The sequence below is a fragment of the Phasianus colchicus genome, chromosome 9 (assembly GCF_987193195.1).
Source record: "Phasianus colchicus chromosome 9, bPhaCol1.hap1.1, whole genome shotgun sequence".
Lineage (NCBI taxonomy): Eukaryota > Metazoa > Chordata > Aves > Galliformes > Phasianidae > Phasianus > Phasianus colchicus.
The window spans coordinates 6166446-6193934 of record NC_143444.1 but is presented as its reverse complement, the minus strand read 5'-3'; the positions used below and the strand labels follow the sequence as shown (position 1 = coordinate 6193934).

Sequence of the window (27489 nt, the reverse complement as noted above, 5' to 3'; positions counted from 1 at the left end):
TTAACAGGTTAACACTTCTGCTCATGTTGCAGCCGTCTGGGTGCCTCAATGAGCACAAAACTAATTCTCCCTAATGTCCAAGAAACTGATGTCACTCATTCGAAAATGAAATTAATTTAATGTCTTATAATTTTATATACAAGCCACATCTGTGATTGTGTTTGCAGAGTATATTCTGATCCTTTCACTGTTGTGGTTTTTTGGTTGTTTTGTTGCTTGTTTCTTTTAGCAATTATCAGTAGTTTATGAAAAAAAAATAACATCAGAAGTACTTAACTAGCCAAACCACAAATACTATTCCTTCCTGTTTGGTAATGAGAGCTAATTCCACTATTTAGTTACTATTTCATACTCAACTTACAATTTCCCTTTATGAATTTCCTTTTTCTTTTCTGAATGGCTCCTCCTTCCTCTGCTTGAATCAAAGAAAAGGAGACAGCATCATGTGGCACAACAGATTACTCCTGCCTTCAATCAGCCAAAGAAAAAGAAGTTTGAAAAATCTTTTTATTTTTATTAAAAATAAAAGATAGCAACTTAGCTTTTAACCTCATTAATAAAATAAATGTCCATAGTCAGAATGTTAAGTTTAAAAAGTCCTTCAAGGTTAGGATTAATTATGTAATTCTCGATAACAATTTACCACCAGCAGATAAACACAAACAGTGGCCAGCAAGGACAGGGAGGTGATTGTTCCCCTCTACTCTGCTCTTGTGAGGCCCCACCTGCAGCACTGTGTCCAGGTCTGGAGCCCCCAGGACAAGAAAGACAGGGAGCTGTTGGAGAGGGTCCAGAGGAGCCATAAAGATGATCAGGGGACTGGAGCACCTCCACTACTAAGACAGGCTGAGGGAGCTGGGCTTGTTCAGCCTGGAGAAAAGAAGGCTGCGGGGTGACCTCATTGCAGCCTTTCAGTACCTAAAGGGAGCCTACAAACAGGAGGGGAATCAACTCTTTGAAAGGGTAGATAACAGCAGCACAAGGGGAAATGGTTTGAAGTTGAGGGAGAGAAAATTGAGGTTGGATGTCAGGGGGAAGTTCTTTACAGAGAGAGTGGTGAGGTGCTGGAACAGCTGCCCAGAGAGGCTGTGGATGCCCCGTCCATCCCTGGAGGTGTTCAAGGCCAGGTTGGATGGGGCCCTGAGCAGCCTGGGCTGCTATGAAATGTGGAAGTTGGTGACCCTGCATGTGGCAGGGGGGGTTGGAAATTCATGGTCCTTGAGTTCCCTTCCAACCCGGGCCATTCTGTGATGCTGTGATTCGGTATCACCAAATGATACTATACACTTACAGTTCAGGTTTCTCGCTCAGATTGAACTGTTGGAGTGTTATGTAACAGCTTTTTACTGGTACAGTAGTAAGACAGAAGAAAACAAAAATATTATCTTGAAAATAACTTTAAAACTAGGAGAAGAAAATACTAGTAAAAAGGTAATGTTTTGTGTGTGATAAAATTTGGTTGTGAAAGTAGCTGTGATATGTATGTGTTAAAAGAATTAAACAAATAACCATACAGCTATGAACTCATAAAAAATGATCTCAGCCTACCTGAGCCAATTTAACATGTTCCCACTGAAAATACTATTTCTGCAAAATGCTTCTCAAGTGTGTACTGCACCTCTATGCTCGTGGTAGCAATGGTAATGGGAGAACAGTTGGACTAGATGGTCTTTTAGGTCCTTTCCAACCTTGTGATTCTATGATTCTATGATTCTACGTTACTCAACTGATAAGCATCTTCTCAAAAAACAGTGTGAGATGATATCTTATATATGCCCCCCTGCAATTACTTGAAAAACTTTTTATAACACTAGCAGAATTCAGATCTGTGATATTTGAAAAAGCAGAAGCTACTAGGTAGCCCCACTAATAATAGTAATTATTTAAAAACCAAAAATCAATAACAAAAAATACCACCCAAACTTGCTTTACACAAGCATTATCAATGTATTAAATCTTATTTGGTCCTTTGCTTTCTTTTTCCTACAAGAACTAACAATTCTGTTTGCTAAAAGATGCACTGGGGAAGACGTGTACTGGATGTTCTCAAACCAAACCAGTGCAACACTTCAGTCTTTACAGGCAATACAAAGCAAAGTAGCTCCTGGAAACAGTGTTTTCTTTTTCTACAGAATTGCCCCACAGAAAGATGAAAGAGTCCCACTTATTACTTGTGCTCTAACTTGGAAAATTGATAGGAAAAATTACTCAGATAATAGTTTACTCATAATGCAGTTACTGTAACTTGCGTAAGTGTGGAGGACGCAGTGATGCCTAGTGGTTAGGAGACCAGACCATGTGTCAGGGTTTTATTCCTTATCTTGCCACTGCTTGCTGTGTGAACCTGAACAGTTGCTAAACATCTACTACATTTAGCTTCCCTTTCAAAGTGAGAGTAAGGTTGTGGTTTTACAGGCAGCTGAATTGCTGCAGAAAACCCATGCTGACTGTATCACACTTGTCTTTTACCTCCAGTTTTACAGAACATGAGGAATCTGCCAGAAAGGAACAAAAATTATGTGGCTTCTGTAAGTGGTTTTTGGTTTTAAACGCATGCAAGCAAGTATTCTTGTAAAATGTAATTTTCTTAATTCCCATGGTCACCACTCTCAGGGAAAGGCTGTTGCAAACTGCTGTGCAACAATGTTAGTAAGGAAGAGATTTCACAACAGAAGTACTACTGAAGGAAGCAAAGGAAAAAAATGGTGCTGCTTTTTGTTGAGATAGAAAAGGAAATAAAAAGGAACTGAACTACAAGATAAAGAGGTAGCAGCATATGGCACTTGACATAGGCTCTTGGCCCTCCCCACGGAGGATTCAGAAGCCGAACAGATGGTTGTTTCAGCAGAGGGCACCAAAACGACAAGAACATTGTAGGGCCTTCGACTTGCTCTGCCCTGTGAGCATAAAATCTCTGATATCCCCACAGCCTCAGAATGGGTTTGTGACCTTGTTGTGCCTAGACTTTACTTATACTGCTTCCAGGCTTTTTGTTTTGTTCTGTTTTGTTTTGTGTTTCCCTCCTGCCTGAAAAGAGATGGTGCTGAATGACACTGGAAGATATACAGTTAAAGCAAGCAAGGCAAAATAAGCAAAAAGGCACTAAGGAGTACCATGAGCATCTGTGACACTCTACTAAATCAGTCTGTAGGATTCCTAAATGTCAGTGGGATAAGGAGACTAATGAGGTGCTACAGTGAAGTGAAACTGTTCTTGAGAAATCATCAGAGGGAAGTTTCTTACCTTCCTTGCCGTTCCTTCTTTTATTATATTTTTTTTTAACACCAACTGAAGCCACAGTGTATATTTATGTAATTATTTCATTCCTAGCAACCAGAAAACACAAATGTTAACTGTACTGATATCCTGCAAATCTGTTGCACATAACATCGTAGAACTGTAGAAAGTTTTACAGATTTTTAAACAAATAACGATAACATTTGGAGAGTTACATAGTATTATCTTGCTTGTGTAAATTGAATGGTAGGGAGATAAGCATTCATGGAGGTAATACAAATCTCACACTTATGCCCTTCACATTCCATTACATCATTGAGGCTTCTCTTGTATAAATGAAATCTAAACTTTGTATGTTAATATGTTTAAGACACTGGGCATACCCTTCCACAGTGGAAAACTTTACTTTGTTTTCATCCTCTTATTATTACTTTACAGTTAGCATATGTGAATGGTTCTGAAAGTTGCACCTGAACTTTCATTTGGATGATATTCAGCATATTCTTTAATGAATATTTTTTACTTTTGCAGTTTTAACACTGGAAGGACATGCTTCTGTCTTCTGCTTCTGTCAGCGACGTTTTATAAAATGGCAGGAATTTCAGGTTTTATTAATGCATATGGTCAAGCATATGAAACTGCTGAAGACTTCCTCTAGTGTAATCTTTTATTTTATATGATATATGCAAGAGTCCTGCATATATGAAATGACAGGAACATTTTTTAATGCTTGAGGCCAGTTGGAAAAAATATTTCTTTCTTTCCTTTCATTTTGATATCACAGGTTTCAAAATGAGAAAATTTCCATTATTATCAGCTTTATAGGTCATGCAGGTAACTGAAATAGCAAACTGAAACACTGTCGACTCATTAAAAATCTTTCTCTTTTATGAAGATGGCTACTGTGTTACTGCACTGAATTTTTATATGGAAACTAATATAAATTGAATAATCAAAATGATACTATTTCACAGTTGCATTGATATTTTACCTATTTCTCTCTGTCATGTAACATAGTAGAGGGACTCATTTCTAATGAATCTGAAGGCTACTAGGTTGGCCACAAATGTAACATCCTAGAACTGTGCCAACATTGGGATCTCATGGACGAGAGGAACAAAAACAATAAAGATGAAATGGAAAACTGACACATGGTATTGCAGAATCTAAATTAATTTCTGTTGCTTTTAAGGACAAAAAGAAAAAAAAGAGAGAGAACAATGTGAATAAGTGGAGATAAATTACAGCAGAATTAAAAAGCTGAAATGAGATATGAAAACAGTAATCCTGAAAGTAAATTTTTTCTGTTCCATATGTTGAAGCAATATATCATATAGGAAGTAATGCTGGATAAGTGGAGAAAGTGAACCTTAAGAATAAACTAGCTATCTCATGAGATCAACTCCTGGAAAAAAAAGAAAAAGAAAAAGAAGGAAGAAGCTCACCTACAAAATTCTGTACATTTAAAATCCAGGACAAAGAATAATCACCTAGAAGTATTACTCTGATGAAGATTTAAAATGGGTTATGAAATTCAGAACAGTCATCTTTGCAATGTTACTTAATAAGCATAGGTCATTCCAGATCCCACTTCTCTAAACAATGTGGTACTGTGGCAGACTATGTTGTAATACGGAAAATTGTTGTTAATGAGTAAATACTGGTAACAGAATTTACTAAGTAGTAACAGAATTAAATGTTGAGGGCAAACATAAGCTACCTGAAATTAAAACCTTTCAATAGACAGGAATAATATATAGGAACTGACTATAGGAAGTAGTAGAAGGCTCCTGAATGAAGTCCTGAGAACACAACTGAATAAAGTACTAGGATTATGTACTCTGTACCACCACCTGATGTACACTAGGAAGGAGGAGCATGGCCTAAGACCTCAACTGTTTCTAGTTTCTTCAACTTTAAACAAAGTTTGCAGAGAACACCTACCATTTTAGCCCCTGGTGCTGGCTTCTGTGTCAGAACAAGATACTAGCAACTTCAGCAAGGTTCACACTTCTAGCACAACATTTAGGAGAGGAACCTGCAAAAGACAGCAATTGTCAGTTCAAAGTTTTCTGTGATACGAAATGTCTAAAATAATAGGATGAAGTAGAGGATAATGTGCAGAGATACTGTTTCACAGTTCATTTGCAAGCAGAGGGGTTAATTAGATAGCAGTATGATGATTCAGATTTTTGTATAATAAACCATGCTGCAATTTGCCAAGTGGTTATATGAAAGATTGTGCTTCAAGACAGACTCTTACATAATTTACACAGTCATTGCGAACAAGTGATCTTTGTGTGTCATTGTAGGAAGTATTACAATGTGAACATAATGATAAAAATGTAATAATGTACTGATCTGTGTTCATCTCTGACTTCTGAATCTGGCAAACACAGTCTTGATTGATCTGGCAAAAAGAGTCTTGATTAAATCATTCATCAAGATATTTAACTGTGTGAAGATGGTACAAAGAATTTCAATGCTTACAAACATTGCTTTAAATTTCTGTTGTCCTTAGGCTTTTTCATCTTTTCTGTTAAGTTCTTTGACATAACAATAAAACAGCCATAATGCTTGAGATTCACACTTCCGTATTAAACTGTGTAAGTTGCACTTCTATAGCTCACACTAAGACCCATAATTGCTGAAAGAAAGGACTAATTCAGAAAGGTTTTCTCAGTTCTCTAGGCAATAGCAGAAAAATAGGCCAAGGAACAGCTAATGGATTATTCAGAGCAAACAATTTACACCCTAGGTGGCAAATTCATTTAGAATTGAGCCTGGCTAAGTTAAAAGTGGCCTTTGCAAAGATCCTAATCTTCCATGTTCATAGAATGCCAAATGCCTGTTTTTAATATTATTTTATTCAAGCACTGATTCTTGAAAAGCATGAACTTTAATTATTGGCAGAAAACTCCAAACAGAAGTGTGATTGAAAGTGATATTATTAAAACCAATAAGTGCGATAGAATTAATATTTAGCTACCACCACCACAATTCTTGTAAAATTAATATGAAAATCATAGTAGTCTGCAATGAATAAAAGAGCCAGAAAGATGAACTGAATATTAAACTCCACATAAGCTTTCCCCTTTGTCTAAGAGGCTCTAGGTATTTGATTTCAGGTCTGTCTGCACGACGTGACCCTGCATCCTTTTGCAGGTTGCTATCTCAAGGCCCTGACTCTGAGCCTGGTTATTCCTCACCTGACATCACACTGCTTCAATGGTATATGAAGGTCACACAGTCGCCTGCTGTTGGGATGTTGAACTGACAGAGCAGTGCACGTTTCTTGCAGTATTGTGAAGCGGGTTAGCAACGCAAGGATTCCGCGTGCAGCATCCCGCACAGGCCTTACTGTGTGAATTATACACCAAAGCCTTTCCTAAAAGGAAAATAACAGAAAAAGTATCAACACGTAACTCTGTAAGACCTTTTAAAAGCACAACATCAGCTGCTAGTGCCTGTTGTAGCTCAGAACGAAGAGCTGTGCAAAACAAACCCCAAGCAGCTGCTGGGGCTCCAGCTGGACGCCCACACAGGGACATCCCTGGGGAACGCCTCAGGGCCAGTGACCCCAGCGCTGGTTCTCTCATTTGTACACAAATTCGAACAAATTCCATTGTATTTGATATCTCAGACCGTACTTCCATAGAACGAGAATCCACTCGATGCTACCCTGAAAATATCCTGATGTTAAATAGTTTTGAAATGTTCTGGGGACTAAATGTCCATCCGTTTGCACTAACTAAATGCGGCAGTTGTTAAGAACACGTATAAAATACTTCAGAATTTCTCCACTAACCAAACTAGCTCCACTATTGTGTCCCACAGAAGGGCTTGGTGGGTCCCCAACGCATTGAATCATGGAATCATAGAACGGCCTGGGTTGAAAAGCACAACGATCATCTCGTTTCAACCCCCTGCTATGCGCAGGGTTACCAACCACCAGACCAGGCTGCCACTTGTTTTTGATGGAGGATGATGGACCTTCCCAGCAGCCAGCCCAGCTCTGTGCGTTCAGGACCTCCTGAACAAAGCAGCGCACAGACATCTGAGAACGGAACAGCATTTATTTATTTTTCAGTGTAGTTTCAGGAAGAAAACACAAGCTGTAAGGCCGGCGCCGGGGGGCTCGGAGCGGGACCGCAGCGCGCCCCGCCTGACGTAAAATGGCGGGCAGGAGCCTGAGGGGCTCCCGGCTCACACGGCTCCTCAGCACGCACTGAACGCAACGAAGAGCCGAAACCTCGGTCCCGCAACCTCGCTGCGGCTGCGTGAGCGCTGGGAACGAGGAAATGAAGTAAAAGAAAAAAGGGAGGAAAAAAAAAAAAAAAGAAGAAGAAAGAAAAAAAAAAAATCCAACATCAAACCAAAGGCACGGAAGGCAGAGAGCGGCGCCGCTGACAGCTCCCCCGCCCGGCCGCCCCTCGCCCCGCAGGGCCCGGCCCGTGACTCGGCTGTTTCTGCCGGTTCCTCCTCTCCCTCCGCCCGCCGGGGGCCGGACGCAGGAAGGGGCGGGCGGCGGCGCAGGGAGGCAGCCGACGCACAAGATGGCCGCTGCTGCAGCGGCGGCGGAGGGGGCGGCGGCGGGGCGGTGGGAGGCAGCGGGGGGAGCCCGGAGCCGGCGGGTGCAGGAGGCGGAGGGCGCCGCGGCCGCCCCGGCGTGCCGCAGCTGAGGGGGGCCGGAGGCCGCAGCCGGGAGCCCGGCCCGTGTGGTGAGTGCGGCTTCCCTCTGCCCCTCACCGCGGCGGGGAGCGGGGCCGGCCCCGGGGTGCCGCTGAGGGCGGGCGGGCCGTGCCGGCGTCCCGCGGGGTGCGGCGGAGGGGAGGGCGCAGCTCTCGGGCCCGCTTTCGCTAGGCCTCGGGCTTCGCCGTGCTCCATTTCCGAGCGCCCCGGGAGGGAGGGAGGGAGGGAGCCGGCGAGGCGACGCGAGGGGGGAGGGGAGGCCCGCCGGTTGGGTCCGGCCGGGGGGTGGGGGCGGGCGGCGTCGCCTCAGGCTGCGGCGGGGAGGGAGTGAAGGAGGGGGGTGGCGGCTTTGTGCGCGGCCCGCGTCCGCTGCCGCCCTTCCCGAGGGCCGTGCGTGCCGGAGGAGGACCGGCGGCCATCCGCGCGTCGCTCCGGCACGGCTCGCAGAGAGCGGCCCGGCGGCGAGGCCGGAGCCCCCCCCACCCCGCAGTCGCCCTTTTGTCTGCGGCCCCGAGGGCAGCGCGGAGCCGACAGCCGGCACTTTCACTGCTTTTTCACCCCGCGTTACGTTAGGATTGCGGCGTGATTCTCACGGTCAGGGTTTGCGGCCGGCTGCGCGAATTGCGGTGGCTGGGAGTGCCCCGGTGTAAGGTTTTGTCCGCCGAAGCCATTGTGAGGCGTGTTGTGTGTTAAAAGCGGGGAACTGCTGTGTTTTTTTCTTTGGAAGCTGAATTTCTCTGTGCGCTTCTCGTATCACTAAGAGTTGCTCTCTTGTTTTGCAATTTCAGTCAGTCGTGAATGAAAAATCCTGTGTGTTTCGTATTATACGGAATATGGCCAAAGTAAATAGAAAAAAAAATAATTATAAAAGAGCCAAAAACTGCTGTCATCTTTATAACAGCTTTAGCAGCACTGTCTTCTGATGGTCCTGCTAGGAAGAGAAACACAGTTGTCAAACTCTGCATTTATATTCCATTCGTGCCACTGACCTACACAGAGCTGCTAGGTAGCTGTGCAGTGCTCCAGTCACAGAATGGCCCAGGTTGGAAGGGACCTCAAGGACCATGAATCTCCAACCCCCCTGCCACAGGCAGGGCCACCAACCTCCACATTTAACACCAGCCCAGGCTGCCCAGGGCCCCATCCAACCTGGCCTTGAACACCTCCAGGGATGGACAGGGCATCCACAGCCTCTCTGGGCAGCTGTTCCAATGCAGAACTTCACCTCTTCTTCCTGTTCCTGACCTCTCTTTCCCTTTCAGTCTTACAAGGAGAGTGGTGCTAGTTGGCAAACCGTACATTTCTGCATTTGTGTGTTTGAGGTCAGTGAAACTGATGAAAGCCTTCCTAGCTGTGTAGATAGCCAAGTGCACCTAGGAGGAGTGTGCATGCCATGGACAGTTCCAGTGCTTCTCTGCTAGAACCACAGACTGTGACTTCCTTTATTCTATTAATGCACGATGTGGATATGAAATTACAGTTTCCACTAACAGAAATAGAAGCAGACTTTATCAGGTAGGCACCTTTGTTTTTCTCTGCAGTTGCTTATAGCTTTACCTTCCTGTTCTGCCGAAGCAGACAGCGTGACAGGTTGGTTTGAGAGGAATTTAGAAATGAGAGTGCTGTCATTGTAGTCTGTTTTGACAACCGAAGTCTTGGGAGGCATGTCGAGTTTCTCAGTCACTTCTGAGCAGAATTAACACTAATGGAGATGAGAAACAAAGTTATTTGCATGTTTTCTGCATGGTTGTTTTGTTTTGTCAGCATTGTATTTGAACTAGTTTAAAGGAAAAGTGATTTAGAGATTTGTAATGTTATTGTATGCTCATAAAGATATTAAAATGTTCTAATGTACAGGTAAACATGCGGATCCTGCAGTTGCATGCACCGGAATGTCAAGGCTTAATTGAAGGGCAGCTTAGGACATATGTATTACTGTATAACAGTACATGATCAGGTGAACAGAGATTAGCAGGATTGTTTTCAGAAACCTCTGCCCTACTGCCAGTGATTCATCAGCAATCTGGGAGGAAACCACTCTTAATCTTGTTGAATTGCATTGCAGATGATGAGATTCGGCAAGTGAGTGTGTTGAAATAATGCCCGAATTTCTTTATATTTGATTCAGAGATCTTGGGTGATGATGACCCTTGATAATAATGATGCAGAGACTGATATCACTGACTGTCTGTGGTCTGTGTCTCCTCCTGCTGCAAAGGGGATTGTTTTTACAATACTTAAGAAGTACTCATCTGCATTTACACTCACCAGCATTTATCCCCAGTGTCTCAAAATAGCTGTGCTGCAGCCACTGTATGATACCTTATAAGCAGAGAATCTTTTGTGGAAGTTGTTAATTTTCTTGGAAAAGACCGTTCCCTGTTGAAGATTTTTATCTTCAGTGGATTCAGTGAATCATTTGGCAGATAAAACTGTGGGTTGTGGGTTCTCCCCTCCCCATGCACACCCCAAGTTGGGGGATAGCTGTTTGCTGGAGAACCCCAAGCTGTTAGGCCATAAATTCTGACTCAGTGGGGGATTTGTAGTTTGAAGCTAATGCCTTGAACTGCATTTAGCAATGAATATTCGGCTATTATACAGAAATAAAGCTATATTATACTTCTGTTGTGAAAGATTTTTATATAAATGTTCTAATCCAGCTGAAATTTCAGAGTGGCCTTCAAGGTTACTTCTTTATAGGGTGTATTACAGTCAAGCAATCTGAAGTCCGCAGACTCTCACTAACTAAGAAAGCCATGGGTATTTACCTCTGTTACTTTCCTTTCTGGACGGAGACAGTTCTCAGTGTGTGCTGAATTGAGTGCAGTTCCCATCACCTACTCTGGCCACTTGTTTTTCTCAAGAAGTGCTTCTGACGATATTATCTTCTGCATTGGTTTCAATTTCTTGGTTACCAGTACAGTAAAAGCTGAAATGATACTAGATTTCGAAGAGCTAACTGATTTCTGATTTTTTCTTTTTAATTATTTGTGGAAATGCGTAACTGGGACGAAGGTGAGGAAGCCCATCACGTTGTTGTAAGTAGATATTCTGATATAAAACAGCTGTCTAGTCAGATTTGTTTATGGAAATAACTTCGTCCCTACTGTATGGTAAGAACTTATTCTGCAGTACCAGCGAGAAAGGAAACTGACTTTTGTGTTTGAAAGATCAAGATTTTGAGATTGTTTCTTCACTTGTACAGTTCTCTGTGCTGGAGTTGCTTGAGGAGTGTGTTTCATGCAAGGTTTCTTACTTACATGGAGATTCCTTTTTTAATGTAGCAGGAAAGAAGGTGGGTCTGTGTGGGCTGGGGTGCTTCTGGCAGGTACAGGTGGCTTGTTGTATACGTGAGCAACGTGGTTTGTGCAGGTGGGCTTTAGAAAGGCCATCAGCATCACAAGAGCAGGTGTAACTTGTGTTACCTCTGAGGAGGTGGCAGCTCCTGGCTCTGGCCCAAGCTTTCGCTTGTGAGCGAGAAACTGGTGCCTTATTTAGATGAAAAATGTCACATTGTTTGTTTAGCTGCATTTTTCAGCATCATGGAAAATCTAAATATTTTAATTCACACAGAAGAAAGCACTGCACATCTTTTACAGATTTCTACCTGAAAGCTGTTCCTCAGCATGTTGTTCAAACAGTGTACGGGCCGTATGTAGAATGGTACAGAAAATCTGTGTCACTTGTTTGCCTTTACGTTGTTTTATGTGGCATTAGTTGTGCTATTAAAAAAAAGGAATCAATAAGACCATAGACAAAAATCTTCTGAGATGGTTGGAAGTAGGTAAAAGGATTGAGGGAAGAGGATTTTTTTGACAGACAGAAGAATTAAATTCTTCCTGTTTTGCAACATAAGAAGTGTTTAAGTTGAGTGAGGGAAGACTTAGGTTGGATGTCAGAGGGAAGTTCTTCGCTATGAGAGTGGTGAGGTGCTGGAACAGCTGCCCAGAGAGGCAGTGGATGCTCCGTCCATCCCTGGAGGTTGGATGGGGCCCTGGGCAGCCTGGGCTGCTATGAAATGTGGAGGTTGGTGGCCCTGCCTGTGGCAGGGGGGTTAGAGATTCATGGTTCTTGAAATCCCTTCCAACCCGGGCCATTCTGTGGTTCTGTGAAATGGAAGGAATTCAATTGAACTGAAAAGTGTTGCAAGTGTAGCTGGAGGAAAGGAGCCAGTCTTTCATTTGTTTGGGACATATTGTAGCATTATGGGATTACTCTGTAATTTGAGTAATGACAGAAAGGAAAGGAGTATTTGAGTCAAAAATGGGTAACGCTGTGGTAAGGAGTCCTGAGTTCAGCATTTCAAAAGCAAGAGGGTTAATTTTCAGTTGTTCATCCCAACCTTGATGTCACTAAAATAACCAGAAGCTGCTTAGAGCCACCTCCGCACCAGTTCATTACAAAAAAAAAACTCACCAAACTTGTGAAATCAGTGTTACCTTTCACATAAAACGCTATTCCTAAATTGCACAAATACTTCAAGGGGGTTGATCTGAGACTGCTGCAGTATGATTGCACTTCAGCTACAGGACTGCTGAAGAAACCAAGTGCATGGCTAGCTGCAGTAACTGAAGTACCTGCTCCTTTGGGAGGGCCTGCATCTTGTAGGTCATTCCTCATTCCTTTTGGTGTGGTTTACTTTTGTTCAAACAAAGCTTGATTTATGGCACCCTTTCACCGTGCTGGTTTAATACGTGTTTTTAGAAATGATGCTTTTTAACTACTGCTTAAAGGCAGGCTGTTATGTTGAACGTGCAGTCCAGGCATTCCAAATGGCATGACTTCTTAGGATGCTAAAAACCTGCCAGGCTAAGCTTTGAAGGTTGAGATATGGCTGTTTTTAAATCTGTTGTTTGTTACAAACTTCTGGTTGATCAGCTGGTGGAACAGTAGTGGTTTCAGCCCGGTTTTAAAGGTCTTCTCAGAGTTTCCTCTTAAAATCACTTACAGCAATTACTTCAGTTAAAAAGACGAGCAAGCTGGAAGATTTTGCAATTGAAATTGTTAACTTCCTTTCTGTTTTGAAAGGAAGCTTCTGGTATAGAAGCAGGGTCTTGTCTCTTTAGTATGCATTGAAGGTCTTTAGGGACCTGCCAACTAATTATTTTTGATAAATTGTGGCAGGCAGCATTGGTCTCCAATTCAAATTGAAGAGCTGTCTTTTGAGGCGAAAGGAGTCGGGTTGAAGGAAGGTATTACAAAGTGAATGAATTGACATTCATGCCAAGGGGGATGGTTTTAATTACCTATTTATTAGTAAACCAGCTTCTTTGCAACACTCTCACTGGTCAGTAGTGTTTTTCATTCTCTGGGCTTTATTTTTAGCGTAGATGTTATTCATGCTGACCTACTCTTTTTTTTTTTTTGTAGCAGTTGTACATGAATCAGTAACTCTTCCATGTTTTAATACAAAGTAATATAAATCTTTGTCATTTCCTTTAAAAGTGAGAGTTAAATGAGACCTTTAACTGTTGACTCTTGCTTGTCCTGTAAGTCACATGGTTTGGCTTCTTTTCCCCCCCCCCCCTTCCTTTTGTTATCAGTTTGGAGTAGAAGTCCTTCAGGTACTATTTGGTGTTTGGAACTGTACAAACAAAGGAAAGTGCTAAGAGTTCCTTATCCAGCGTTTGTATCTGTTGAATCTGGTACTCACAGTACAGGAAGGCTGAAGTGGTTTGTGCCCTTTTCTAATTGTGTGCCGAGACACAAGAACTAAAGACCTTGAAACTATCAGCTAATTCAAAAGAAATAGCAGAAAGTGAGCTTGATTAGCTTACATGACTCTCTGAACTTGTGACACACTGCATAATCATCATTTAATGACCATTCATAATTCTGGCAGTTACACAGACTTAATGTTAATTAAATCCCATTTCTGAACAGAAGATGTTCTCCTGATGAGCCTGGTGAAGCAGTTTCTCTGTTTGTGATGGTTTAAAAAGGACCAAAACAGAAAACTTAACAAAATCAGAGCTGAATTCTATGCCACAATGGGGTCTTCCAAGTACTGTGAGGAGATATAAAATACCAAAATGCTGCTGTCCTGCTTCACGTGGAGGAAAGGAGGAAGCAATTCCCAGCCTACCCCCTCAGTGGATGGGACATCATCTCAGCTTTCATGGTGTGTTTTCTAGCTTGCTTAGAGCTTGCCTAAATTAATATTTTTTTGAGCCTTCTAGAGCAATTAAAAAATCTGCTTTAGATGGCAGTCAGTTAATTTTTTAGTCTTGTCAGAGGAGCTCAGGTGTTCCCAAGTGGCATACTGAATTGATAAAGTACCCTGCTGCAAACAGCAGAATGAATTAGTCAAATTAAAAATGATAAATTATGGTACTAAAACTGTCACTGGTCATCTACATCTGTGTGGGTAGACATTAGCATTCAAAAACGTTTTTTTTTAAAGCTGAAATATGGCTAGCTTTTACTTAGCAGCTTCTATTGGCAGCTCTAAAAGAACAGTAATTCAAAGTTTTACTTGCTTCATACAGCAAATGTGGATTTTGTTTCAAAAATCAATCAGGACAAAGCCAAGTCTCTAAGATGACTAATCACAAAGAGTGTACTTCTCCCATGTGTCTTTCCAGACTTGCAAAGACTTTTCTGTAAGGGTCTGTATTCGGTTGCTTGCTTAAATGCTGGTTTGTTTTTTGGATTTTGCTCACTGTTTTCTCCCCAGTCCGTCGGTGTCTTCACCTCTCATTGTTTTTCGTGCTCTTTCTCTGGTATTACCTACTTTCCTCCCGAGCGTTTTGTTTTTGTTCTGCTATGAGCCAGTATTCAATTCAGCTAGTTAATGAAGGTAACAGAAATGGCATATTGCTTATTAATTTTGTTGCTTGGACAATCCAGGATGGGTTGTTTGGATAATGGGGAGACTATGGGACTCTTTGTTCTTGAACTTTGCTGCGGTCTCCCAAAATGTCCTTGCTTCCTCTGGAAGCGGGGAGAAATTGGGAAGCATTGTTCATGGCACGTTCCCTCGTGACCACTTGGGCTGTTCCTGTGAATGTGAAAGATAAAAATAAGTTAGGTTAAACTGGCTTGTTGGAATGAGCTGCTAAGTTAGATGAGAGGCTGCAATTCAGGCTGCCCTTCCTGTTTGTGAGTCATTCCTATTTAATTGCGTGAAAAGGCCTCCTGTAGAATTAATTAAAAGGGATCTTAGTAGTGCTTCAAGAACCTTGCAGTTCGGTTAAAACGGTGAATTGTAACTTTACTTTCCCTTGTTTAAGCTCCTTAAAGATGGAAGTCTGGACACTACGACTAATTTGTAGGAGATGCATACAACAAGCAGAAGGCTTGTTGTGGCATAAAGTGAGCGTTAGTTGGACTTCAGTTGCCTGCATTAATCAGGACTGCTTTATGTGACTGCTTTGTTGCCAGCTGCTATTGAATTCTACAGAGGAGCTTGAGCCACCAAGGTTGTCTTCTGAACTTGATAATGCCTGTGCATGTTATTAATCTCTTGTATACGTGTTCTGTCACACTGTGACTGTTATCTGAAGGTGTTGCTTCTGTGATACGTCTGTGTGCTACTGAGCTTCTGTGCGTTGTGCTTTGCAGAGAGCCGTTTTCTGACTTGAGGATGGCTCACTTTGTATTTCCCTGTGTTCTTCTCTTCTGAATCATCTATTCTGTCTGCCAGGTTTAAGGGCATGTTTGTGTTAAGGATCTGAATAATGAGTTTCACATTGATAACTGTGGCTTTAAAAAAAAAAAAATGGTACTGTGGGCAAAGTACAGCAGAAAGACACAGTTAAGTTGGTACCGTTCAAATTAAGGACTTGTGTTTTAAAAAGTCACCTTCAATTGCCTGCTTGAATTTTGACAGTAGCATTTCTGTTTTGGCCTTGTTCTTTGAGAGCTGCTGATAAGGGCTGACTTCAGATGAGAGCAGGAGAACTCCCTTTTTCTCAATTATTACCAGAGTTGGTGAGGCTATTCTTCTCCCCAAGCACTGTAGTTATTGCAGAGAAGCTTCCAGAAGGGGAGGAATATGTGGCAAATTTGCACATCTCCTTAACTTGCTACGTTTTGTTTTCTTTCTGCAATATTTGCAAAAGGGACAAAGAAAACTAGAGCTATTAAAATGACATAAGAACTGGCAAGCCATTTCAGTCTGTCTTTCTTTTAGCATTTATTCCTGTACCAGGCGTATCAGAAATAAGTGAATAGGATTATTCTACACTAAGCATCAAAGTCTCTGCTTTACAGTTCATAGAAATTAAATATTTCCACCCCTGTATTTTGGTGGCTGAGGATTTACGTGGGTTCAGCAAACAGCAGCCTGCAGTTGGCTTTTCTGGTCAGTTCCTTTCTCAGTGGAACTTCTCAGTCAAATGTTTCTAACAAAACTGCACACGAGGACTGGGTGGGGATGTCCCTGGGTGTGCTCCTGAGGAGGAATTACATGATCACAGCCATCTATGTGTGGGTTTCTGGATTCACTAGCCCAATTTAGAATAAAGTAACTTGATCTCTGTCAAGCTGAAGCCTGGGTATGATTTAGATGATTTCCAGGCATACCTGGAAGAAGACTGCCACAGCAATACATGGTAGGTGAGCTAAGCACTTCGGCATCCCGGAGATAATGGTGTGGCTGTCATCTTAGCACTGTGTGATGAGAATGGGGTGTGGTGTCAGCATTGCTCACTGTGCTTTGAAACTATCACAGGTGTAGCTTCTCTTATATAAAATCTGAGTTAAAATCACGTTCTATTGTGTCTTCCCGTGAATGATACATGAATTCACCTGCTAAATAAAAACGGGAGCTGTCTGTTCTCCTCACCCTGCCCCAGGAATGAGGGGAAAAACCTTGGACCTTCATCTGGCAGCTTGTGTGACAGTAACTAGGAGCCTTCAGGAGGGGAAGTGGGCAGCAGCAATGCCTCACTAATAAGTTCTGTAACAACACAAATGAGTTAGTGTAGATTTTGAGGAGCGGGAATAAAATCAGTCATGTTGCTGTGATGAGCTGCTTTAAGTGCTGTCTTTGTAGAATGAAAATCAACAGTAAGCCTGTGGAAATCCAGCGACTGAAGTATGCTAATAAATACACTGAAATGCTTTGGTGCTATCAGGCTTTGTGTATTAAAGAAAGTAATTCCCAGCCCAAGTGTAATACCTTCTGTAGGGCTATTAGAGGCTCAAACAGTAGGCTGGCAGCAATCAGTGTTAGGAGCTCTTGGTGGGCTGCTACCACTTCAGGAAGAAGATTCTTAGCAGGAACCAAAACACCCGATTGATTTACAGGGATGTCAGACTAAAGAGCTACTTGGGTTTTCTTTCAGAACCAGGTTCATTAACAGAAGTTTCCTCTTTGCTTTTAAAAAATATACTGATTCAGCAGCCATGAAGAGTTCTATACTTAATAGTACACTTCTATAGTGGAATTGGGGCAGCAGAATGTGTGAGATAAAGTGTCCTGTGTATTTCTTTCTTTCTAGTTGTTGGTGCTGCTAAAACGTGGTTGTAGTGTGGTTTTGGAGATGAACAAATCTTGCAGTGCTTAACAGTGGTGTCAACTGAGAATGAGAGAATTATTTTCCGTGGGCTGCTCCACTTGCATCAGTTTTATGCTAAGTAAGCAGTAGAGAACTTTCTTCTAAAAGGACTGTGTGTCTGAAGCAAAACTGCATTTACAAGGCTGGTGTAGCAAAAACCTTCAAGTTGGCAATGGAATTTTAATAGGTAACTTCCTGGGATTATGTTTTGCCCTTTTGCTTGGATTATTTTCAAGTTATGCAACTTTAAACCTTTAAAACTGGGTTTATAACTCAAAACTCTTATTAACAGGATATGTCACACACTCTTTTGCTCCTATCTGAATTCAGACTCCTGTCAAAAGGTAGTTATACCTCTCATCATTACTGACAGGAGGATGCCTGGGATGTTGGAGGGTGTTTTGTTTATTTTTTTTCATGATACGAGGCTGTCTTGCATGGTTTGGTGTACTTAAATCAGAAAATATCAACTAGTGTTCTTTTTTTGTGGTTTAGCTCTGAAATGTCAGTTGTTGGATAGGAGTAAGCAGTTAATGGAAATGCTGAGACTTAAACCTGCTTGTTTCCACTCGCCAGAACCACACAAGTATTGTTTTTAATAATCTTAAAGCTGCAAAGAAGAGGCACTATTTATAAATCTGGAAGGTGAGACTAACAGCAAAGCAAAAAAAAAAAAAAAAAAAAAGAAAGAAAGAAAGAAGTGTGAGGTTTTGTTTAATAATTGCAAGTTAGGTGAAATACCACATTCAGAAGTTGTAGCTCGCCCCAGGCTATTTCTGGCCCCTGGGACTGCTCTTTTTAGCAATACTACAAATTGAATCACTGGGTGCCAGTAACATTTAGAGCAGATCAGGCTCAATTACACTGTGAGTCAGAAGTACCTGAATGAACCTGCTTTTCAGCAAAGGTGGTGTGACTCTCCTGCTGCTATTTGAAGTCTTTTAAGCTGTGTGTGCGTGGTAATTTAAAACTATTTGGAAATGTTGAACAGGTTTGTCTGTGTTGCAGTGTTGAACTTTTTTATAACGAAACTGTGCTCAGGCATGGAGAAAACCTTTGGAACAGTTTGTTTGAGTCTTTTATTGTTGTCTTTTTTTTTTAATCCTACAGTTGCAACAGAGCTGAAACTCTCTAGGCTCCCTGCCATTACTGCAAGGAGCTGCTGCTTAACCTTGGATGACACCGGAGCCCCAGTGTAGACTGAATGGTTAATGAGATGCAATTGCAGCCTGTGTCACGGAAACAAGCACAACACTCATCTGTGAAACTTACATTCTTTATCTGAATATTCCCCCTGTTATTATCAGTGAAGCTACTGCAGGGGTTGCCAGAAGGGGGTATCTGGCTGAGTTTGGTCTCGGTGACCTCATTTTCTGTTAGTTACTGGAACGTTCACATGATTGCTTCTACCTTTCTAAAGGAAGAATTCCATTAATTGTGTTCATTTGAGTTCTGTGTTCCATTTCACCTCTTTTCATTGTGCCAGACTGCTATTCTCAGTGCTAGGATTTAGTACGGTTTAAATATATGGGTAAAAAAAGACAGTGCTTTAGAAATAGATTTCATTAAATAAGACACACTTTTAAAGTCTGTTGCCCTTGTCCTTATGCAATAAGCTGCTCGTGAAACTGCATCTAAAAACTTCATAAAACTGCACTGATGTAAATGTGGCTTGCAGTTGGCCCCCTTCTCCCTTCCTCTTTCCTTTATGTTTCCAGGACTTCTTGACCAGTTAACCAAGCTGGAGCAGCTTTGGAGTCTATAAGGAATAAGGAGCTGACATGGGATGGAAAGGGATTTGGTTTTGACAGAATAAGGTCCCTGGTATAGATGACACAGGTGTGCCAGGTGTAGATCTGGGACATGGGGGGGATGTGAGAGTGCTGGGCAGTGCTGCTGCTGCCTTGCTATGAAGTGGTTTTGATTTGCCTCAGCACAAGCTGTACATGAAACTGCACTGAAAACGCCAAACAGCTTTAATTAGTATATTTAATTATCTGTCTTCATTGATTGTGGAGTTAAAATGTAAGTCTGGGTGATTCAGTCCTCACAGGGATAAGGTGGTTAGCCCTTTTTAGCTTGTGAGCAGCACAGATAATTATCTGGTGTCTTAGTGGAGATAAAGTTCTGTTGCTGCAGTGTTAGACCTTAACTGGAGAATCCCATTTGTAGGCTGAGGCTATGATTTGGTCTGTTTACATTGTGGGTATTTCCAGTCAACAGCTTGTAACAGTACTCCTTTCAGCTCTTGACGTGGCAAATGCAGGGAGGCTTGAGCTGCAAGCAGGGAGAAAAATGGGGGAAATTCAGATTACACTCCATTGGCATCTCCTCAGTCTGCCAGCATTACTTCTTGGAAGCAGTGGCTATGATTGCGGTGTCGTGGTAAGCAAAGCAGTGTTTTGACAACTGTTCTCAAACCTGCATCTCTTCTCCAGAGTTGATGGCACCATCCAATGTCATGCTAATGCAGAAATGATACCACATTGTTGACTGAAGAAGTGCAGGAGAAGCAGTCCTGAAGCTGATCTAGTTTAATACTTCTGCCTCAGAAGTAGTAGGGAGAGGAGGGTGTAACACAGATTAGAATTATGAGGTTCAGTGAGTAAAAACAAAAAAAACAAAAAAAAAAAACAACCAAAACTACACCAACCTCTTTAGGAATTCCTGCTATGGTGGAAGGCATGCCAGTGCACTAGGTGCTCCACTGCCCTTTGAAATAACATCACAGTAGTCTTGAGTTTGTTTTGTATACAGCAGAAAATAGGAGATCTCTTCTTTTGATTGTAAAAACAACTCACGGATAAAAACATGGGCAGGTATGCAGTGCTTCCATAGGTTTCTGTTGTTTAAAAATTCATAACTTTGTTTTACTTGATGCTTTTATTAAAAGCTGTTTTTGATGTTTAAATGCACTCTTCCAAATTAAACAGCATTTGGAGGTAAATACAGTAACTAAAGGTTTATTGGAGACTCCTGTTGTGTAAACAGTTATTAACATGAGGCTGTTTGCTATCTGCTTTTAAAATGGGGGCAGCACCTACTGAATGAGGAGAAAAACCAGCTCCAAGTTAAAGGGACTGGAAGGGGTAAAAAAGCCCAAGAGGAACTTCTGACTCCAAATTTCCAAATGGGTACTTAACATCCTTGTTTCCTGAAGCCCTGCAAGGTACTGGGAGCTGTAGTGGTGATGAGTTTCTGCTTCCTCCCCCCTTACTGTGTTTACTTTTCAGTTATGGAACACCTATAGTAGTAGTCAGGTCACTGTGGATTTTCCTGCATGGAAAGGAATGATGCAAATTTCATGGTTTTGATCTCTGATACGTTTTCTCACAGCATCACAGAATGGCCAGGGTTGGAAGGGCCACCAACCTCCACATTTCATAGCAGCCCAGGCTGCCCAGGGCTCCATCCAACCTGGCCTTGAACACCTCCAGGGATGGACGGGGCATCCACAGCCTCTCTGGGCAGCTGTTCCAGCACCTCACCACTCTCATAGCAAAGAACTTCCCCTCAATCCAACCTCAATCTTCCCTCCCTCAACTTCAAACCATTTCCCCTCATCCTGCAGTTATCAACCCTTTCAAAGACTTGATTCCCCTCCTGTTTGCAGGCTCCCTTTAGGTACTGAAAGGCTGCAATGAGGTCACCCCGCAGCCTTCTTTTCTCCAGGCTGAACAAGCCCAGCTCCCTCAGCCTGTCTTAGTAGGGGAGGTGCTCCAGTCCCCTGATCATCTTTGTGGCTCCTCTGGACCCTCTCCAACAGCTCCCTGTCTTTCTTGTCCTGGGGCCTCTAAACCTGGACACAGTGCTGTAGGTGGGGCTTCACAAGAGCAGAGTAGAGGGGAACAATCACCTCCCTGTCCCTGCTGGCCACCCCTCTTCTGATGGAGCCCAGGATTCCATTTGCTTTCTGAGCTGCAAGAGCACACTGCTGGCTCATGTTCAGCTTTTCTTCTATCAAGATCCCCAGGTCCTTCTGTGCAGGGCTGCTCTCAAGGACTGCTCCTTCCAGTCTGTTCTCATTAGCAAATGCTGGCATTGCCTTTGATATTTCAAATTGCTAGAAGATGTATTGGAAAAAAAAAAAAAAAGCTTAAGCAAGTTAAGACTTATGTACCTATTCTTTGAGCTGTGCCCATGCAACTTAAGTATTTGCTACGTGCAGTTTATTACCTGCTTCCAGTCTCTTTTGAGCTTCCTGCTGCTTACATTACTTTTCAGGTGAGGTATTTGACTGGTTTGTTGCCCTGTTTCAGTTAAAATGATATATTTGTGTAGTTGATGCCCAGCCATATTTCTGCACATCGATGTTTGTTTATATATAGAAGTAAATGTTAATGTATATCTTCTGCAGTGTAGGCTTTTGTATAAGTTCTGCAAAATACCATAGGGGAGAACAGTCCCCCTGGATGCAGAAACTTTGCCTTCTGTTTCAGTCTCTTGGGATAGGGATGGGAATTGTCCTTACTTTTCTTCCCATGGCTTGCAGAAGTCTCAGGCTCAGTAGTGTCACAGCGTTGTTGGCTGGGGGCACATGGATTGCTTCAGCATTAGCTCTCGGGAGCTGGTTAGTGTTTGCCATTCTTTTATTGGTGTGTTCAGAAGGCGGCTCATCAAATGTGGCTCTTCTTCTGGATGGAGAAGTGTTTGGTTGCCGTTGCTTCTGGAGAGCAGAGTTGGTGGCTCTTGATATGTTGTGACCAGATAAACCTGAGAGTGCATTCTGAAAGCTGCTGTGGGTATTTCAAATGCTTTTTGCTGTTGATCTGATCGATTCTTTCCTTAATTTATTTTTTTAAATCCTGGTTTTATCACTGTGCTGCTGGAAATAGTCATCTGCATTGAAATACACAAGAACTCTTAATTTGAAGTGAATGTGTTCTGGACCTGCTTGTCTGCTCTTAATTCCCTAGCTTTAATCATCTGTGGGTTTGAGGTTCCTTATGATTGGTAGAAATTTTTTCCTAGGTAATAGGCCATGAAACCATTTGCTGTGAAGGGTTGGTCGCTTCCCCTTTCTTTTAAATGATTTGTAAGAGATGTCTGATACCACCCAGAAGTTACAAAGGTAGGCACGTGTGGTTTCCCTGACAGTGCACTGCTGGGGCCGTGCAGGGCTGTGCTGTGGGGCAGTGTGAGCTGGGGCCTCCTTTCCACGCACACTGCCTTTCAGTGCTCTTGTCCTGATGGAATGAGACTGGTGAAAGAGAACAAGAAATGGAGAAGATGATTTTGTTAGGTTTCATTCCTTTTGTGTTTTGGTGTTGTTTTTTTTTTCTCCTGTGGAAAACAGAGTGAACAACATTCTTGAAGTGTTATAGTCCGTAGGAAGACATCAGCTCTTGTCTCACAGAATGTGTGAAGTGTAAATCATTGCAAATTGGTTTTAGGTTCTCTGTTGGAGAGGTACTTGAATAGAGATGTAATATTCCTCCTTCCACCCTTCTCCCTTGTGCTGTGACAAGCCAGGAAATTGCACAAGTATAATGTCTTGACCTTAAATGGCCCCATTTTCCCAAGGAACTTTACAGATGACCAAATAAGATAATTTTGAATGCAAGCCTTCATTGTTCAAGTATATTACTGAGGATAAGAGAAAGCAAACCTTGAGTCTGGTTTAACTGAGCTTCAGTGCTTTTGGTACAGAATTTTGATGGTGTTGATAATTTGCTATTATTATTTTTTCTAAGAGGCTTTACGTCACTGGAGCCTGTTGGTTTTTCTGTGGGTTGGAAGGAAGAATAGGAAGGTGTTACACACAGGCTTCTGGGATTTGAGCGGGGTGGGAATCCCTGCCTTGTGTTGCTGAGGGCTGTGCTGGGAGCGGGCAGGCTGGGCATGCGTGCAGCAGGGCAGGAATGAGGAAGTGAGGAGCTTGGCGTCACTTGAGGGTGTGCAGCAGAGTTTCAGAGAGCAAAGACTAAAGGGGGGAAAGCTCAACCTGTCGGAAATCCTCTTCTGGGTGTATTGTACTAGTGCTGTTCATGGAGCTCCTCGGGCAGAGGTAAGAAGGTTTTTCTTCTGCCTTCTCATCCCTGCTCAGGCATGGGCTGTCTCTGTTTCTCTCTTTTTTTTTTTCTCTTTTATTTCCCCAGAGGCTTTTCTGTGGAACTACATACAGAGAATGCTGGCCAGTGTTTGTCCTGTTGTGCAGCCTGTCTGGGTGGCTGTGTGTGCTGTTAGTGTGTGTGGCTTCAATGTGCTCATGGGGAGCAGCCTTGTCCGTATAAACAACTGGTTACTTGTGGCTGGTCAGCATTTCCCAGGGGTCAGCTTTTCCCTAAGATGAAATTCAGGACTTGTTGAAGTGTTAGGTGCTGTGCTTCCCTTCAGGAAGGAAAAGAAATACATTTCTGCACTCTCAGAAATGCTGTTTATTACGTGGTGCATCGGAATGAGAGAAATACTTAAGTATATACCTTGTGAGGCATTGGTGAGTCCTGGGCTGTTTGTGTGGCAGTTGCTGGGTAGGGCTGTGCTGTATGCATCTGTTTCCTCTTATCAGATAGAGATGGTTCATTGTTATCTATTCCCTTCATTTAGGTTGATTTGTTTTCCATCTGGAGCTTCAGAGGTTTATTAGTGTATCACAGAAGCAGCCCTGCGCCTTTGGCCAGGTTGCTCTTTCTCAGAATTGTTTTATTGCCGAGCAGTAAGAGTCTTTGAAAGAATTAATCAAGCGGTGTATGCTTTATTAGATTAAACTATAGATCAGCCAAGAGCCGTATTTGCTTGAGCAGATCAGTTGGCACAACTACGTTTGTTTTGGCAGCGAGGAGCTGCTTTTGCATTAAGCTTTGTGCTAAATAGGCTGACTTGTACGTTCAGTGGTGCGGGAAGTTCTGCTTGTTTTGTTCCTAAGACTCGGCAAAAATAATACAGCTTCAGGACCAAAAGAAAAAGCAGGCAAGAAAAGTTACTATTATCCACAACTTCAATCTGCAAACATCCCAAAGCTCACGCTGCCGGGGTAGAAAAGCTTAGAAAAAAGCCATGAAGAGAGAGGTGGGAATGGAGGAGCAGGTAGTGCTCTTGGTGATGCATATCCTGAAAGGGCAGGAGCGGTGCTGTAGGGGTGCTGAGTCATCTGCCTCCAGCTGACATGCTGCGATTGTTGCGGGCTGTGCGTGACGCAGCGCACGTGATGGGCTGTGTGCTGGGGCTGTGTTTTCTCATCTTTTCTTCTGGCATGTCGTTATTTTCCTCAGTCATGCTTCAAGAAGTGTGTGTAGGGGTGTGTGTGTGTGTGTATATATATAATATTGGGAGTTAAATGGGAAAGAGAATGGAAGGAATGAGTTAAGAAGTCGGAAAGTTATGGGGAGAGGCTTTTCTTAATATGGGTTTGTCTTCCTAAATGGCTGAAGTCTAGGTTTTGCTCGTGAGGTTTCATACCTCTGGTGTAACTCTGGGGGGGTGTTTGAAACTGTCTCATTTGTTGTTTTATTGTAGCTTGTGTTTACTTGTTCTCTCAAGTTAAGGGAGTACTTTGTTTCCTGTTATTTTCAAGGTTGTAGCAAGTCGCAAAGCTTGCAAGAAGACATCTCTTACCTCACCTCACTGCTTACCATCTGCCTGTGGTGCTTCTGGGTGGGATTTATGTTGTATTTCGGTGTGTGACTCTGCTTGTTGCTGAGGGTGAGACCAAAGCTGTGTATGTGGGCAGCTGTGGAAGCCTAGCTCAGGGCCAGCTTGCGTGCACACAGCTCAGAGCTGTCGGCCCCTGCGATGTCATTCCCACTGTATGTGGTACTGGAGTTCAGCTCTGTGCTGAGCAGCCAGGGAGATTTATTAGCAGAGCAGGGCTTGTTGCTCACACAGCTATTCCTTTCCTCTGTGGGGAAAGGTTGGCTGGCTCAAGCCAGTTTGCCATCTGTTTCAGCAGTTAAGACTGTTCAAGAGTAGGTGGTTTCCTACTCTTGGTCATGGGGAGAGCTGCCACCTGGTGCCTTGGAGTCGCTGCATTTCCACTGCTGGGGCTGTATGTGTGTGAAGGCCATTCTAGCCTGGCTGGCCAGTGCATGCGAGGACTGTTCTGTGTGCTGTGCTTAGCTGTGAGCTTTGCCTCCTTTGTTATCCAGCCCTTCAAAACCTGCCGTGATACGAGATCAGCAGTCCTACTATTACCTCCCCTCCCAGACTGGAAAGCAAAAACTTTCCCTAATGTTAAGACTGTAAATAAATGATCTGTTTTGTTACGCTGGTTTTCTTGAGTGGCCAGAGGCATGGGTATGAACAACGTGTCTGTTTATTTTTTAAATTAATTAACTCTTGTGTTAAAGTGTGGCAACTCATTTTTTCCAGTTGAGAAACTGGGATGGCGAAGCCTGCGTGTCCACATCTACCTTTGTGCATTGGCAGTGTAGTTTCACATAAGCATCTGGTTTTAGATTTTCTCAGTTAGTAAAAAATTGCTCTTTTTGTTAATGCTTGGATTAACGTAGTGGTTAATAATCAGTGTTTCACGTAGGCTGTTCAAATCATTTCTGAATTGGAGAGGAGCCTGGGAGGCTGTTGGTGGATCTTTTAATAGGAGCGTGGTGGAAAGGAAGCGATGTGATTCAGCTGTTAAGCTCTGAGCACCGAGTGGTATTTCACAGCACGGCAGTACTTGCACTAGATTTATGAAGCTGTGTGCTACTCTTTGCAGAAAGGTCTTGTGATGTTTCAAGGTAATAATACGTACTGCAGGTTCTAATGGGATATGGAATAGCTAGGTGCTCAGACAGCTGCGATGCCTGTTCCTCAGTACCATCTGACTGGGCTGTGCTGATTTCCTCGTGGTTCCTTGTTGGCTGCCTAGCAGTGGCCCTATGGCATTGTGCATCTGTTGATGATAGATGTAATTATTTTTCATTAGCTTTAGAACCAAGCTTTAGATACGCTGTTGAAACATGGCTAGAAGCTTAACTTGTAAATGTTCATTGTTTGCCCTGGCAAAATGATCTTAAGTGTGAACAACATTGTGCTAAATTCTGGAACAAAGGCCTGAGGCTTTTCAGTCTTTGTTTTGGCATCAGATTTTTGTTACCATTTCAAAGTGCTTTGATTCTAAACTGCACAAGTTCTAACTTGAAGTTTCTTTCTGCCTTTGAGTTGTGTGTTTGTTTTTTAAGCTAAGATTTGTTCAGAGGTTGCTAGGTTTGCTTCTATTTGAACAGATAATAGCAAGCAAGTCTCGCACCTTAGTATGGAACCTAAACCAGTGACTTGTAGAGAAGTGATTGGTTTAGAAAAATCTGTTTAGTAGTAGTTCACTGTGACTTGAGCTGCTTTCTGCTACCTTCACTGATGACAGAAAGCAAGCCAGGCATCAGAATGTTTTTTTTTCCATTACCAATTTTGCTTCTGGTAATGATTTTTTTCATATAACTTCCTCTCACATTTACTCTTTTATATTTCCCATCACACACATGATGTAGCTCTGCTTTTATGGCAATTAATGATATAGATCAAGGTTAGAAAAGGGTATTTGAGAAATAGTTCCGGCTCTTACAGCTGACAGTGACTTCTGTAAATTCTTATTGTGGTTGACAGACTGAGGGCAAGCTATCAGTGCAGAATTACACTCAGTAATGCACGGGGATTCCCAGGGCATGGGAGGTGTGCCCAGGTAGGTCCATGTGGGATAACATATCTCCATATAGAATCATAGAATGGTTTGAACTGGAATGGAGCTCTTAAGACTATCTAGTTCCAACCTCTGCTATAGGCAGGGACACCTCCCACCAGACCAGGTTGCTCACAGCCCCATCCAGCCTGGCCCCAAACACTTCCAGGGAGGCATATAGGTCAGTTGCAGTCTGGTGTTGTTGCAGTAGTTGTACATGGCACTGCCTGGCACTGTGCATGACTGCATTGTGTGCTGGTGGTGTCTGACCGTATCCCTGAGCCATTCATCCATCTTCTGAGGCTGTGGCATCTCAGGTGCTTTCACAGAGTCATCACGTGCTAATCCAGAGCTCCTGAGCTTGGGAGGAAGCTGGCTTGTGATTCAGCTTTTGGGTGAAGTTACTGAAACTTCCAGTGAATACCTGAAAAAGATGTTTTGGTA

The 27489-nt window shown here is 42.8% G+C and overlaps 2 protein-coding genes across 10 annotated transcripts in view; one reads left to right on the top strand and one right to left on the bottom strand.

Annotated features, from left to right (window-relative positions):
- RABGAP1L (RAB GTPase activating protein 1 like) overlaps positions 1-7713 on the bottom strand; it is a 214823-nt gene extending 207110 nt beyond the window's left edge. Inside the window, exons 1-5 of one of the 2 annotated variants that reach the window (XM_090145951.1) lie at positions 7614-7713; positions 6447-6625; positions 5182-5275; positions 3244-3326; positions 362-468 (exon numbers count right to left, since the gene is read on the bottom strand). The gene's annotated coding sequence lies outside the window, so the exon portion shown is untranslated. The remainder of the gene's footprint in view (positions 1-361; positions 469-3243; positions 3327-5181; positions 5276-6446; positions 6626-7613) is intronic. The other variant, XM_090145952.1, reaches the window with a different exon arrangement.
- Positions 7714-7833: 120 nt separating this feature from the next.
- Positions 7834-27489, top strand: part of RC3H1 (ring finger and CCCH-type domains 1) — a 57630-nt gene continuing 37974 nt past the window's right edge. For 7 of the 8 annotated variants that reach the window (XM_090145946.1, XM_090145950.1, XM_090145949.1 and 4 more), the window contains exon 1: positions 7834-7958. The gene's annotated coding sequence lies outside the window, so the exon portion shown is untranslated. Of the gene's footprint in view, positions 7959-21290; positions 23440-27489 lie in introns of those variants that run through there. The other variant, XM_090145943.1, reaches the window with a different exon arrangement.